The sequence below is a fragment of the Schistocerca gregaria genome, chromosome X, assembly GCF_023897955.1.
Source record: "Schistocerca gregaria isolate iqSchGreg1 chromosome X, iqSchGreg1.2, whole genome shotgun sequence".
Lineage (NCBI taxonomy): Eukaryota > Metazoa > Arthropoda > Insecta > Orthoptera > Acrididae > Schistocerca > Schistocerca gregaria.
Window position 1 is genome coordinate 192,522,180 of NC_064931.1, and position 15,644 is coordinate 192,537,823.

Here is a 15,644-nt window from a genome sequence, read left to right on the forward strand (position 1 = left end):
AGCCGCCCTGTGTTCCGCAACATTCTTTTTACGTTTGCGGAAATAACTGTCAACTTGCTGAAAGTGGCAGGATTATGTTTCATGTCGAGACACGCATCATTGATCCGCGTAATTATGTCAGTAACGGTGACAACGCACATCCCACCTTTCACATGCCCGCAAATAAAATAATATCAGGCTCGTTAAATTGCGCGAAACGCTGGGCCGTAACAGGACGCGCTCGATTTACCCTGCCCACCGTGCTAGTTGCCCACCACGGGGGAACCATCGATTGCTGCCTCAGCGAACTATAAATTGTTCTTATTTGTGGATTCTTCCGTGACTCCTTGGTAGATCAATTCCATATGTAAGGCTTTGTAATAAGTACGCTCTTTTTGTTCTTATGAATTTTGTTTATTTCTAACTAGTTTTCGGCTTATTGGTATATCTTCAGGAAACAACTGACTAGCGTGAGCAACGGGACATTAGTTGTTCGGTAAACAAACATTATAAGAAAAGCGACAATACACTTGCACAGAACGTCGTGCACCATATTTGTTCATTAACGTTGAAATTACAGTTTACGCAGTGGACAATCTTAAGCACAATAAATAATTAAACTACGGAATATTGCAGTATTACATGTTAAAAGCCTACGTTGCTAGAGCTTGTGAGGTCTTGATATTTGATGAGAAACTGTCAAACTGAGCGCTCTTCGTTTATATTGTCTACTAAATATTTGTAAAGCTGAAAAACATGTTTGGCGCAGAATATAAATGAAGTGCGCTCAGTTTGACAATTTCTCAACCAATATCAAGACCTCAAAAACTTTAGCAAAATAACCATTTAATCCGTAATACTCTAATACTCTAATAGTTTCATTACTTAAATTGTCAGCTGCGTAAAATGTAAGTAAAACCTTATATAACAAGTCTTGGAAATAACATTCTGTGCAGGTGGATTGTATCTTTCCTTATATGTTTGATTCCCTAAGACCTAGTGTACCTTGCACACGCAGTTGTTCCCTGAAGATAGCCCAGTAAGCCGAAAACTAGTTAGAAATAAACAAAAACGAGTAGAAAAAAAGAGTGTACTTGTTATTTAACCTTATGCACGTTGTTCAGTTACGTAAATTTCTTTGTCTGACAATTACGCTAAGCAACTCCACTTAATATCACAGAAAGAAGTACAGGTCCCAGAAAATGATTACCAACAATTTCTGTACATACGTGGACAGAAAAGCCTCGCTAGTAATACTAAAGGGCAACTGCACAAACTATAGGGTCTCATAGTTTCAAATGTGACCTTTCCGATTGTTAAAATAACGTGCATCCGCTAACTAAATCTCAACTGTAAGTTTGTGGGTGGGTGTAAAGCACCTATAAAAGGTTTATAAAGCGGTGTATTGAGGTGTGGACGTCTCCTATTGCGAATCCGATGCTCGTAGACAACAAGAGCGTCTCTTATGTTGCTATTCCTCTCACCATAACACATAATCATGTCATTCAGCTCTAACTGTTTCCAGTGTTTTCTTAATACAGAACGCTACGTATAAAGAACATCAACTGCGATGGCGCACTGAAGCCTTAGATGAAGAACAAATACTAACTCAGAAATACTACGATGAGATGCCTGCAGTTAACCAACGTATCTCATTCAAGCGCATATCAGAAAAATTACTGGAATGTTCGCTAACAAAAAGGAAATATTCTGTGTATGTGAACTATGGCCTCTCAGTTTTGTCGCTGAAATTGTAAATTACCTTGTATTTGTCTTTTATTCGAGAGGCAATACAGCCTCATTCATTTTAAAACATCAACTTTTTCATGTTATGGTCCACGCGGATCTAAATCAGGAAGAATGATTCCAGCCAAATGTATACGTTGTGACACGTCATATAGTTTTTACAGTCGTTGCGGATACTTTACAGGATTTAGTGGAGTAACTTTTGCAAAACACTTCTAAAAGGCTTCTCTGGTGAACGCTGGAGAACCAACGCTACCCATTCAATGCCTCAGTCATTTCTCCACACTCATCGCTGTGAAGCTTAAAATTCTGCTACGTATCTCTACAGAGCTAATGCACCCCTTTCTTGCGACGGTTAGTTTGTTCTCATATGTTTATTGTCTGTCATGTCCTTGCCCTGTCAGATGTTCAAATGTGTGTGAAATCTTCTGGGACTTAACTGTCAAGGTCATTAGTCCCTAAGCTTACACACTATTTAACCTAAATTATCCTAAGGACAAACACACACACACACACACCCATGCCCGAGGGAGGACTCGAACCCCCGCCGGAATCAGCCGCACAGTCCATGGCTGCAGCGCCCTAGACAGCATGGCTAATCTCGCGCGGCTGTGTTGTCATGTAATGAATTATCACTCAAGTCAGTCTTAATATGTCTCTGTATCTTATCTGTCGTTGACAATGTTGACAACCACAAATTGTGGTTTAATGTTGGTTGATAGGCTGTTTGATTTGGGGAGGGGACCAAAGAGGAAGGTTATCGGTCCCATCGGATTAGGGAAGGATGGGGAAGGAAGGTGGCCGTGCCATTTTAAGGAAACCATCCCGACATTTGCCTGAAGCGATTTAGAGAAATCACGAAAAACCTAAATTAGGATGGCCGGACACGGGTTTGCACCGTCGTCCTCCCGATGAGAGTCCAGTGTGCTAACCACTGCGCCACCTCGTTCGGCGTGGTTTAAGGCTATCGAGAACTTGCCAATCTATCTTATCTAGCATTCTGTAACAGTGGAATTAGTAATAATAATAATTATGTTTTCACGCCCCTTGGGTAACGAGATGGAGAAAGATTTGGTTAACATAGTGAAGAAGGACGGTGTTACTATTTGCGAAGCATCCACTCTTGCTTTCGTGTCACGAGATTTCTAAACTGTGGGTCACCTAAATCCGGAACAAATATTTGATGTTTGAACTCTGCCTTCCGCAAAGGAGATACTTGTGCACGTATGAACGGAAAATGCTGATAGAAATACTCTATTAAGCGAAATCGCAAAAACAATAAAAACTTCAGTTTGCTTTTGTTCTACAATATTACTTTTATTACTAACCGGTTTTCGGCTTACAAGGCCATCTTCAGACATTTACTGAGTATTGTCACAAAGAAATTAAATGTTAGCACACAACATTGGCAGAGAAGTAACACATCTAGAGTGAAGTAGAAACATACAGAAAGTAACATCTTTGCAATGAAATAGTAAAAACTGAACAATACCTAAATATCAATGGAGTTGACAGGAAAACCTTTAGCACAAAATGGGAATAGCATGCCTACATAACAGTTTCTATTAATAAACAAAACTAATAAAATAAGATAAAATTAGTACTAGACAAGGCTGCATCAAGAGGTATGAAACATGTAGAGTGATACACAACCAATTAAAAAAGAAGAGACAGTTGTCAATGTAAATACAGAATACATAAGGAACTTAAGCAATATCAATAAGATAAACAGAAATTAATAAATGCAGGAAAATTGAGGTGTTTGAGGGAACCTACAGTTTGAGAGTGTGGTGGTATTGCATTTTAACATTAACATTTTAATCAAAGCAGTGGCTGTGCACAAGTTTTCGTTAAATAAATGAGCAAAGTAAAATATGAACAGTATTTGATGAGACAACTACAAGGGGAGTTAAACATGGACAGTAATAAAAGTACAAGTTAAAAGGAAACCCTTAACTATTGGAACTACAGCCTATGTGGAATACAAAGACAACAGCAACAAATAAAACAACTTAATGACTACAGGAAAATGGGAATATGTAGGAAGAGAGAGTGTGGGAAGTAATGAACAACAAAGATGATTGTATGAAGTTTAGGAGAGGGGAATTGTTGAGTTGTGTTAGGTCATTTAAGATGAGATCTGGACTGTGAGCAAGATGTTTGTTAATTTCCAGGTATTGTAGAACAAAAGCAAACTGGTGCTTTTCATTTATTATTATAATGTTGTTCTACCAAGAACCGACGGAAGATTCTGTTAATATAATAAAAACTTCCTATATTCAGTACTAGAAGTAAAGGGGCTACCAGTCTGTAAAGAAACCGACAGGAAACGATCTTGATCTACAAAGTCACTGGTAACGATTTCATTAAGCCATTCTGGGTGAATGAATAATTGCGTAAAAAGATTGAATGATCGACATTTTGGCTGTGTTGTGGCACCATTTCGAATGACACCCACAATAATTCTACTGAAAGTCGTATAATTATAGGTAATTATATTGCAGGTTACAGTGAATTTTTACAGAAAGATAAAACCGTCGGTATTCTGTTCGTCGAGTTTTCCACGTATAAGGCTTAGCAGTAGGCGAAGTGTGTGCAATTTCTTGAGCGTCCCTTATCGCTCCAGGGGGACCGCTAACACCCTATTCGCATTTGGGCAAGTCTGCGTGAACCTGAAAACCACTCGGAGTGAATGAAACTCCTTGCTGCTTTCTGGGATGCTTCGGCACTGTATCTGACAGAGTAGAACTAAAGGTTCTTGTTATTACCGGGTTCCAGTCGGAAGTTGTGTCAAAGGTATTATGGTCATTACTGCTATTGAATTTTACACTACTATATAATATTTGAGACAATACCGACATCTGTGTTGGTGATGATAATTTTGTTGAAAAATGGTGTATCATTTAAACATAAGCTGAACGGTGGTAATTCGTTTTAAACATTAAATGACTTTTTTTAAATTAACGCTGTAGCTATTTACCGAAAAAGTATATTATCACGGCCCACTCGACAGTAAGGTTGTCTAAAAATGAAAATGGAACGTTCCACTTGTTCATGCGTCAAATCACAGAGACACCAACTTCAACTTGTTTTAAGTACACAATACACTGCGCGTAATAACGTTTTACTTGCACTAACACTCCCACCAGCCCTAAATTAGCGCACTAAGCAAAACAAAATTCTGCCCTTTCAGAAGAATAAGTTTCAGGTAACGAGAGGATTTCGAGGTAAAATATATTTGTGTCACCAAATTTTGCCTTTTCAGACGAATCAGTTTCAGGTAACGAACGGATTTCGAGGTAAAATTTATTTGTGTCAAAAACAGATAAATGTATTTCCTTCGTTTACTTTATCCAAAGGCGATGCGGACCTCGGGGAGGATCAGTTTGGATTCCGTAGAAATGTTGGAACACGTGAGGCAATACTGGCCTTACGACTTATCTTAGAAGAAAGATTAAGAAAAGGCAAACCTACGTTTCTAGCATTTGTAGACTTAGAGAAAGCTTTTGACAATGTTGACTGCAATAATCTCTTTCAAATTCTGAAGGTTGCAGGGGTAAAATACAGGGAGCGAAAAGCTATTTACAATTTGTACAGAAAGCAGATGGCAGTTATAAGAGTCGAGGGGCATGAAAGGGAAGCAGTGGTTGGGAAAGGAGTGAGACAGGGTTGTAGCCTCTCCCCGATGTTATTCAATCTGTATATTGAGCAAGCAGTAAAGGAAACAAAAGAAAAATTTGGAGTAGGTATTAAAAATCATGGAGACGAAGTAAAAACTTTGAGGTTCGCCGATGACATTGTAATTCTGTCAGAGACGGCAAAGGACTTGGAAGAGCAGTTGAGCGGAATGGACAGTGTCTTGAAAGGAGGATATAAGATGAACATCAACAAAAGCAAAACGAGGATAATGGAATGTAGTCAAATTAAATCGGGTGATGCTGAGGGAATTAGATTATGAAATGAGACACTTAAAGTAGTAAAGGAGTTTTGCTATTTAGGGAGTAAAATAACTGATGATGGTCGAAGTAGAGAGGATATAAAATGTAGACTGGCAATGGCAAGGAAAGCGTTTCTGAAGAAGAGAAAGTTGTTAACATCGAATATAGATTTATGTATCAGGAAGTCGTTTCTGAAAGTATTTGTTTTGGAGTGTAGCCATGTATGGAAGTGAAACATGGACGATAACAAGTTTGGACAAGAAGAGAATAGAAGCTTTCGAAATGTGGTGCTACAGAAGAATGCTGAAGATAAGGTGGAAAGATCACGTAACTAATGAGGAGGTATTGAATAGGATTGGGGAGAAGAGAAGTTTGTGGCACAACTTGACTACAAGAAGGGATCGGTTGGTAGGACATGTTTTGAGGCATCAAGGGATCACAAATTTAGCATTGGAGGGCAGCGTGGAGGATAAAAATCGTAAGGGAGACCAAGAGATGAATACACTAAGCAGATTCAGAAGGATGTAGGTTGCAGTAGGTACTGGGTGATGAAGAAGCTTGCACAGGATAGAGTAGCATGGAGAGCTGCATCAAACCAGTCTCAGGACTGAAGACAACAACAACAAGGCGATGTAACTGCAAAACACACTGAAGTTCACGTGTAACATCACATGTGCTGTTCGGTGACCAATTATGCATCCTTACGGGCTATAAACGCCAGGTGAGCTTAACAGGTGTAACGTTCTGTCCTCTGACGTTAATAATATGGCACTTGTATGGTACAGTTGACTCTGTTGTGTGTTATTAACCATCAGACGCTGCAGCTTATTCGACATTAAGAGGTAATCGGTAGACTGCATACCGAACCCTCTTTTTATCAATTGTATGATTGTATATCACAGTTTTTTCGGAATGGAGATGGAATATATAAAGTCTCACCAACATCGAGGTACCTAGAGTGGAGAACTAAGTCGCACTGGCGGCGGATGTGGAAGAAAATCGACTCTGTCTGTTTCATAGATATCAGTGTGGCATTTGACTTAAGTCATTTAAGGAAAATAACGAATATTAAATTTTGAGTGCTGGACGAACATTTGAATCCTCCTCATCCAGAATACGAGTCAGATGATTAATCACTGCGCCACCTACCTCACATGAACTCACAGGCACCTACGTAATATACCAGAAATAGCAAATCTTAATTAATGCTGCCGCGAGCCGCAGAGCATGCCGTGTAAAGGGTTGGTTAGAGTCGCTGGTTGGCATGTTGCGGTTTGCCAGTTCGGACTTGGACACCAGCAATAATATTAGTTTTTTGTATCTGAAATAATTGATGTTTGTACGGGGGGCGTTTAGTATGTAATGCAAGACATTTTTTTCTGGAACAGGTTGGTTTTATTCAGGCTTCTAACACACCATGTTACACTCCACTCTTTTGGCTAAAAGAAATCTATTTTTCAACATAATCTAGGGTCAATGCAGAAGCCTTACGCAACCTTGCTCGGAGATGCGGTAGAGGATTTAATCCTAGAAATAGAAAATTCCACATTTTCCTTCATTATTGAATAAAGCACGGACGTAAGGACTCGAAAGTAGCTTTGCATTTTCCGTAGGTACCTTTCTTCTTTTGAATAAATGCTTTATAACTACATTTTATTGTATCCAGTGACTAACCGCTTGTCATGTTCAAATCTTTTACAGTGTTCTAAATTCATAATTGGAAAGAGATTGTTTTAAAATGGTAAATTTGATAGGAATCGGCGTTACGGTGCAAATGTAATGGTAGGATTCCATAGCTCTGTACTTGGTCTTCTGTAAAAACTAGTTTCTCTCTTCACTGTTGTTAAGTGGGTTTGTCGTTTCTTTACCTATGTGCAGAAAAAGCTGCAGCAGTTTTCCAGCTCCAGTTATAATTCGTTATTAGAGAAACACGTCACTGTACTGGTCGACGTTGGAGAAGGCGCCTTGCTGCATTAATAACCTCCCCATAGTCCACTTCCCGCGGATTGCATCCTACGTTGGGACAAGAAGATATGGAAGTCGGAAGGTGCGAGATCCGAGGTGTAGCGTAGACTGTCCAAAGAAGTTTTGTGAGCTCTTATCGGGTGCACAGACTTGGGTGAGGTATTGCGCTGTCATGGAGGAGGAGGAGTTCGTGGTGACGACCACGCAGGAGTCGTTTCTTCAGTTTCCTGAGAGTAGCACAATACACTTCGGAGTTGATCGTTGCATCATGATGGAGGACATCAACCAGAACAACCCCTTCGTGGTTCTAGAAGACGCCGCCATAACTTCACCGGCTGTGCGTGCGGCTTTGAACTCTTCCTTTGGAGGAGAAGTTGAGTGGCGCCACTCCAGGGATTCCCCTTTCTTCTGTTCGAAGTGATGAACACACGTCTCATCGCCTATAACAATGTTGGCCAAAAAATTGTCACGATCAGCACGTCACGCGCAAGTAATTGCGCACAGATGGTCGTACGTTTCTCTTTATGGTCGTCTGTTAGTCGGCGACGAACCCAGCGGGCACATATCTTTGAGTACCACAATGGTGCACGAGTAAGTCTAACAGAGACGTCCAGTTGTGCAGCTAGGTGTTTGTGTGTGATCTGTTGGTCACCTCGAATGAGAGTGTCCACACGTTCGAACGTTGTAGGAGTCAGCTGTGTGCGGCCAGCCGGCACGTGGGATATCAGAGAGGTTTGCTCGAACTTGTTGCGATGATGTCAAACGCCTCACCCCACGAGTCATCGTGCTTTTGTTCAAATGGTTCAAATGGCTCTGAGCACTATGGCTGAGGTCATCAGTCCCCTAGACTAAGAACTACTTAAACCTAACTAACCTAAGGACATCACACACATCCATGCTAGACGCAGGATTCGAACCTGCGACCGTAGCAGTCCCGCGGTCCCGGACTGAAGCGCCTAGAACCACTCGGCCACCACGGCCGGCTGTGCTTTTGTTCACTGCCATGTCTCCACAGAGCTTCTTCAAGTGCCCATGTCTGCGATGCTCTCGTATTTTCCCAAAAGAAGCTCAAAGACATATCTCTACTTGATAGGCACCTTCGTTACAGACGACATTTTGAAGGAACTTTATGAAACTATAGGGCCCTCATACAAAAAGCTGTACTCTCTGTCGAGGTAGTCAGCTCTCTTCTGAGTGTACGTTGGTGTTCGTAATAAACGTACTTTCTAGAGTTAAGTGTTTTGTTTCCATGACGACCCCACTTTTGGGTTTGGATTTGAATGTTGTTTCGATCTGACAATAGCGCACATCAAGTAATAACCCTCTGTACGTAGAAAAATAAATATAGTGACCTTATCAATCTTGAGGCGTATCCGGAATTACATCTGATTACTTTTCGCCATATGTAGAAGTACATCAACTCCGTATCATTGTTCAAAGGATTAACAAAAGGCTGTATTTTCACTGTTCCTCGCTTTTTATGGACTTGAGGTTTTCTTTCATATAGAAGAATGTTAATATTCGTAGGGGGCTTGAGTCTGTTCATTAGGCTGTGTTCACATCTACTCATTTTCCGTGATTCGCTCCGTTCGTATCCGTCCACCAACAGAACTGCCGCTAGACAGAATGCAACGACCATTCTGAACACACAACTTCAAAACTGTCAGAAAACCTATTCAGCTCTTCTTCCGTACATATTACGTGTCATTATTGCCTATGTTGAACATGGGACTAAGCAGCTGAATCCATTGTGCTTCTTTGCATCCGATACCTGTATCAGGCGACAGAAGTAAAGTTCGGAGACGAGTAGATTGTGGCTTTGATAGCAAAATTATCTTCCAAATTTCTGCATTATGAAAGTTATCACCCGTAGCGTAAGAGTTTTCATTACCATACAGTAATAACACATAATTAACATTTTTTATGTTGTCTGCCTGTTGTGGTTAATACAAAGTTGTAGCTATTGGCTGCGACGACAAAGTTTCCATTCATAGTGGTAGCCATCTTTAGGGACACGACAAAGTCAGATGAACACTTTTAAACCACCATAAAAATAACTTCTCTTTATTACTTTACCAGGGCAGTATAAATTATTAATCTCAGAAACATAGATCTGAGTAATATGTACAACTCTCACTTTGCTTAACCACAGTAAAAGTTATCTATATACCACACTCCGCCCAATTCTCGAAACCAGATCCGTCACGAAACTTACCGTAATACAACATAATCGCAATGCGTTTTAAAATCTATAGATTTATTTTACACATTCTTACGTAATGCTAATATTCTACATAAATTTACAAAAGAATTAAACATCCTTTACTTCATTGTAATAATGAAGCTCTGACGTAAAGAATATTAATTTGCTCAACCTTGCAAAATGCTATTATCCTTTGTAACTGTACAAAAATATTATACATCCCCTGGCTTATTTGCAATTCAGAAGGTATAAAGCCAGATAAAATTAATAAGTAGGGTGTTTTCTGACAATTGTAGACACTATCTTATCTTATTGTCCTTTGCATTAGATACTGAATGTGTGTTTAGACACATACGCCATATTGATAAAACAGCTGGTCAGTTATCGTTAGATGACAATTATATTTTCCTCTACTCATACCATCCCATGAGATTAACAAATTTATTTAGCTGCATGTTCGCAGTGCCCCGGTTAGTTATCTACCACCAAGCAAATAAAAAAAATAATATTGTACGTGGGAAAACAGTCACCAGCGACTTCTGTACCATACCGTTGTTCTTGCCCTTTGTCCATTTGCTGATTATTCTTCCATTCATCCTTGCCCCGTGTTTATTTCAGTTCTCGATACAATTTATTTTCTTATGGCAGATCTATTTATTTACTATTCTGTGGCAGCAACGATTCTCCTCCTGGAATATTGACTGCGTTGCATTCTCTACCTGTGAACAATACCTCCCATAAAACGCAATACAATTCATGCACTCAAAATATTTGATTTGGCCGTCGGAATAGCAGGCAAGTGTAGGAGCGCTCACGATGTCCTGGGGTAAATCTTAACATCTACGTATCTTCTCGCTAGTGTACTGACATCCTTAGTTATGTCCTCTATTTTGTTCACTTTACGCTCTCTTTCTCTTTCCTTGTCTGTGATCTCTCTGCCCCAACATGATGTCCCATTTCTCACCCATATACGATATCCCGAATTGCTACAGTATTCTGCATACCATGTCTGTACGCCGCTGTTACACCCAGAGGATCTGTTGAAACCGTGTACTGCGGCTCAGTGCTATTCACTGTAAATGCTCAATCGTACTTTATTCACAAATGTTTTTCAAAATTTTAATATTCGAAAACTTTCGTTATTAGTTACTTTATTTCTGTTTGGCAAAGAGGCGTGCAGACTCTTTTGAGTGTCTCTTCTTCCAGCCATGTCCGGCCTGACGCTGCCTTCTGCATCCTAAATTCTAATTGTTACAAAGACTTCAACGCGTTGTGAAGCGACCTTGTTTTCGTTCTTGTTGTTACTATCACTCGCATCGCATACTTTAATTCATCACCTACTTGTACGCTATCTGTGTCAATAACTCCATTACCAGTAGCATTCGGACTTGAATATTCCGCGGGAAACACAAACAGTTCCTTTCCTGAATCACTGTCATCCATGTCTTGCCTTTGTGCCATGTGGTTTATTCTTAGCTTGTTCTTGTTCTAGCTGCGTCTTACTTCTCATTTCGTTCAAATTAGATATCGAGCACAATTGCTAACACAATAAACGATTGGCTTTGCATTATATGCTTGACCTGCGTCCTTATTCCACATTTTACGGCAAGAAGGGTGTGTTATGTCTAATGGTGCGCACAAATAGATTTCATTGATTTAATCGTTTCCAGCTCTAATGCATTCCCATGAGCAAGTTTTCTTATCCTTAAGAGCCCATTATCTAAAGATAATAATGTGCAACTTAATCTCTATTCTTTGTTCGAATGTTAGAAGGATTTATTAGGACTTTCTTGACCACATGATATTCTCGAAATCTAGCCTTCTTGTCTGCACACTCCTGTGTCTTCTGTCCTGCTTCCTGTACTTTGTACGATGCGTGGTCGACAAATTTGTAGTAGCATGAGCAAATCTTACATGTTATTTCGTATATTTCTGAGTATGAGAATTTATCTTTTTTATTGTTTAAGGTATGTACTAATTCCTGTTTTAGTTTTTTCGAGGATAAAGCTACTTTCACTTTGTGTGACTGAAGTAGGTTTGCTATTTTTGAGCAATGTTAGCCTTACATTTGATTATATTATTGGTTGCGTCTAAAGAGCCAGGAATGTCTTTCTTTTTTATTATTTGTCTCTGCATGCTTTCTTTCTTCGACGGAGGGAAGTCATGGGCCACTGCACTTTGCTTAGTCATGTTTAATTCTTTCCCTCCGTTCTCTTTCTTCATTGGAATTTTGTTTGCTCTGTCTAACATCATTTTGTGTACAGCTTTCTTGTATACATTTGGGTGACATGAATTGGCAGAGATTGTGTTGCTGGAGGTTTTCTTTCTTTCTTTCTTTCTTTCTTTCTTTCTTTTTTTTTTTTACATCTTGAAATTGTGCCTGTTGGTTTTGTGTCCTATGCATAAATCTAGAATATTAATAATCTTATTTTTTTGAATTCAGCTGTGAATTTCTGTTTTCTTGTCCAAGTTATTGAACAAATTTATGTTGGTATTGGTGTCTTTGATGTCACATTTAAGTACAATTAAGGTGTCATCCACGTATCGTTTGTAGTATACTATGTTTTTAAGACAGGGTACCTGGCTACTGAATATTTCATGATCTAGCACAGTGGAAGACAATTTGATCAACCACCCAGAACAGAAAATATTCAGCAGAGACCCTGCTTAAAGAACGCAGTATACTACAAAAGGTAAGTGGATCATATAATAATTTTACTCAAACGTGACACCAAAGATATCAATAGCATCACAAATTTGCTTAATAATGTACAAAGAAAATAAATTTCGCAGCTGAATACCAAAAAATAATAGCATTAATTTTCTAGGTTTGTGCACATAAAACAAACACAACAGGCACTATTTGAAGATATACAGAGAAAAGACTACCTGCAGCACCACTTTCGCTGCCACAGCCAAATGAACACAAAAAAGCTGGATACAAAACGATGGTAGACAGAGAAAATAAAACTACCTTACGATTGATAGCATCTGCAGGCCTTAACTTCACAGATACGTTTACACATTCCACATACCCTACACTCGCTACTCCATCGTTTTTGTCCACACCATTGCTCAGAACACGCTCCTTATTGCCGGCCGCGGTGGTCTCGCGGTTCTAGGCGCGCAGTCCGGAACCGTGTGACTGCTACGGTCGCAGGTTCGAATCCTGCCTCGGGCATGGATGTGTGTGATGTCCTTACGTTAGTTAGGTTTAAGTAGTTCTAAGTTCTAGCGGACTAATGACCACAGCAGTTGAGTCCCATAGTGCTCAGAGCAATTTTAACCAATGAATACCCGTTTATCATCTGTATTTCTTCTCTGTGTAGCAATTTAATGGTCAGTAGGGTATAACAGTCCTAATAGTATAATCGTCACTTGGCTAAATGAAGAACTAAAGGTTTACTATCCAAATTCATTAACCATTTATGTTCTAACATTATATCAATGCTATGTCTACATAATCTACGCTTCATCGGATACTGCATATACACTGCCGCGCATTAATAACTCTGAGGGGGATAGCAACTAACGCCCGCATGTCGTGGTCGTGCGGTAGCGTTCTCGCTTCCCACGCCCGCGTTCCCGGGTTCGATTCCCGGCGGGGTCAGGGATTTTCTCTGCCTCGTGATGGCTGGTTGTTGTGTGATGTCCTTAGGTTAGTTAGGTTTAAGTAGTTCTAAGTTCTAGGGGACTGATGACCATAGATGTTAAGTCCCATAGTGTTCAGAGCCATTTGAACGCTCCTTATTTCTGTCACTACTGCAAACTGTATGATGACGTTACAACTTATCAGCTTACCTACGAGACGTCTTACACGTTCCAGTGATGTGACTGATCATTCGATTCCTCTCATCTCTCATGCAGTGAGCGCACTTCACTTTGATAAGTGAATTTTGCGTATGAGTAATATGATGCCATCTCCTGAAAGGAGTTGACTACCTCATTATGCCGGGCACTACTGCCTCAAATACCCATAGATTAGAAATACATTACCTAGAAAAGTGATACTCAAGCCCCGGTTTAACAAGACAAAGTATTCCATAACAAAGGATTGATTCGTTACCTTCGGTCCTTTTCAAAGTTTCTGTCAACTTCATCATTCTGTAACAATTATTTACGTCACTGAGGCTAAGGAAAGAAAAAGTACCCCCATCGAAAGTTTAAATAATCTGAAAACTGCTTTCCGTCAGGAAAAGCGCGACCGCTACGGTCGCAGGTTCGAATCCTGCCTCGGGCATGGATGTGTGTGATCCCCTTAAGTTAGTTATGTTTAAGTACTTCTAAGTTCGAGGGGACTGAAGACCTCAGATGTTAAGTCCCATAGTGCTCAGAGCCATTTCAACCATTTTTAAACCAATCTTTATTTTACTCACCCGAGCACCTACTTCCGACGACAGAAGGCCAACCGGTCACAGTCACCGCAATCACTCGCATTGTGTCTATTGCTCCCACATAGTGAACAAAATTCTGGCACTTACTGAATGCATATTGCCCGATGTCCCAGTAAAACTACACTGCAGGCATTGGCGGAGGATGCTTGCAACTCTTATTACGTGTATGGAAGTAGCCCTGTTTATCTGACATAATTACATCGTTTCCCTTCAAAATAATAGTCAAGGAGTTTGGTATATACTAAATTTAACTAGACTAAAAATTAATTCAATTTTATTACATCAAAATACGTGATAAATGGCTTGACAAGCATTGACAACGATATGCTAATGCCTTCGTAAGCCTCGTTAAGGGATATGAAATGTGATGCACATGAACGATTTTCAGTATAAAACAGTTACATTCGCAGTAGTTGTACTTTATTTGACGAAGGTTTAGTGTTTGAAGATGCCAACGGCCTTGCCACTGTGGTAACACTGGTTCCCGTCCGATCACCGAAGTTAAGCACTGTCGGGCTGGTCTAGCACTTGTATGGGTGACCATCCGTTTCCGTTCGCTGTGGGCAAGCGGAATGCACTCAGCCATTGTGAGGCAAACTGAGGAAATACTTGATTGATAAGCAGTGGCTCCGGTCTCGTAAAGTGACATACGGCCTGGAGAGGGGTGTGCTGACCACATGCCCCTCCATATTCGCAACCAGTGACGCCTGTGGAATGAGGATGACACTGCGGCCGGTTGGTACCGTTGAGCCTTACAAGGCCTGTCCGGACTGAGTTTAGTTTAATTTAGTTTTAGTGTTTAGAGATAGAATGTGCCAAAGGATATGTGTTTGTACCTATGTCCAGTCTTGAAAACATATTGAATCTTGAACTGCAAAGAAGTCTTCAGGAGGAAAAGTGAAATAACTGAAGCTCAGTAAAAATGGCTTGACTTCCGTACAGTTCGCCTCACTGTTGCTGCTAGATATAACCATATTAATCTGCGGCCGGCGGCTAAACAGGATGCAAAATCAGCCTTTGGCTCTGTACCAAAAACTTCCTTCTGCATCTAAGTTCAGGTCACCCGGAAAAGGTGCCCAAGTACAGTCTGCCAGAAATGTTTCCCATTTAGAAGACCGCTTGAGATGACACCTGGATGAAGAGATCTGCCTGATATGGCACCTGGTTGTAGATAAACTTGTGCTGTCTGCTTCCTACAAGGTAGTCTTGGGTCTCCGCTTTTTTCTTGCATCGTGTAATTTTGATTGGAAGAACGATAATTATTCCGAGCATGCCCACTGAAACGATGTCTTAAAGGACGTTTGACTCCTGCCCTTACTCTCATTTCAGACAGTTAACCAGTAACAAGCTTCACACATGGCTCTGTAAAACTGTGTCTTACTGTCTCTTTTTCACTGTGTGTAGTCGGTGAGGGAGGCC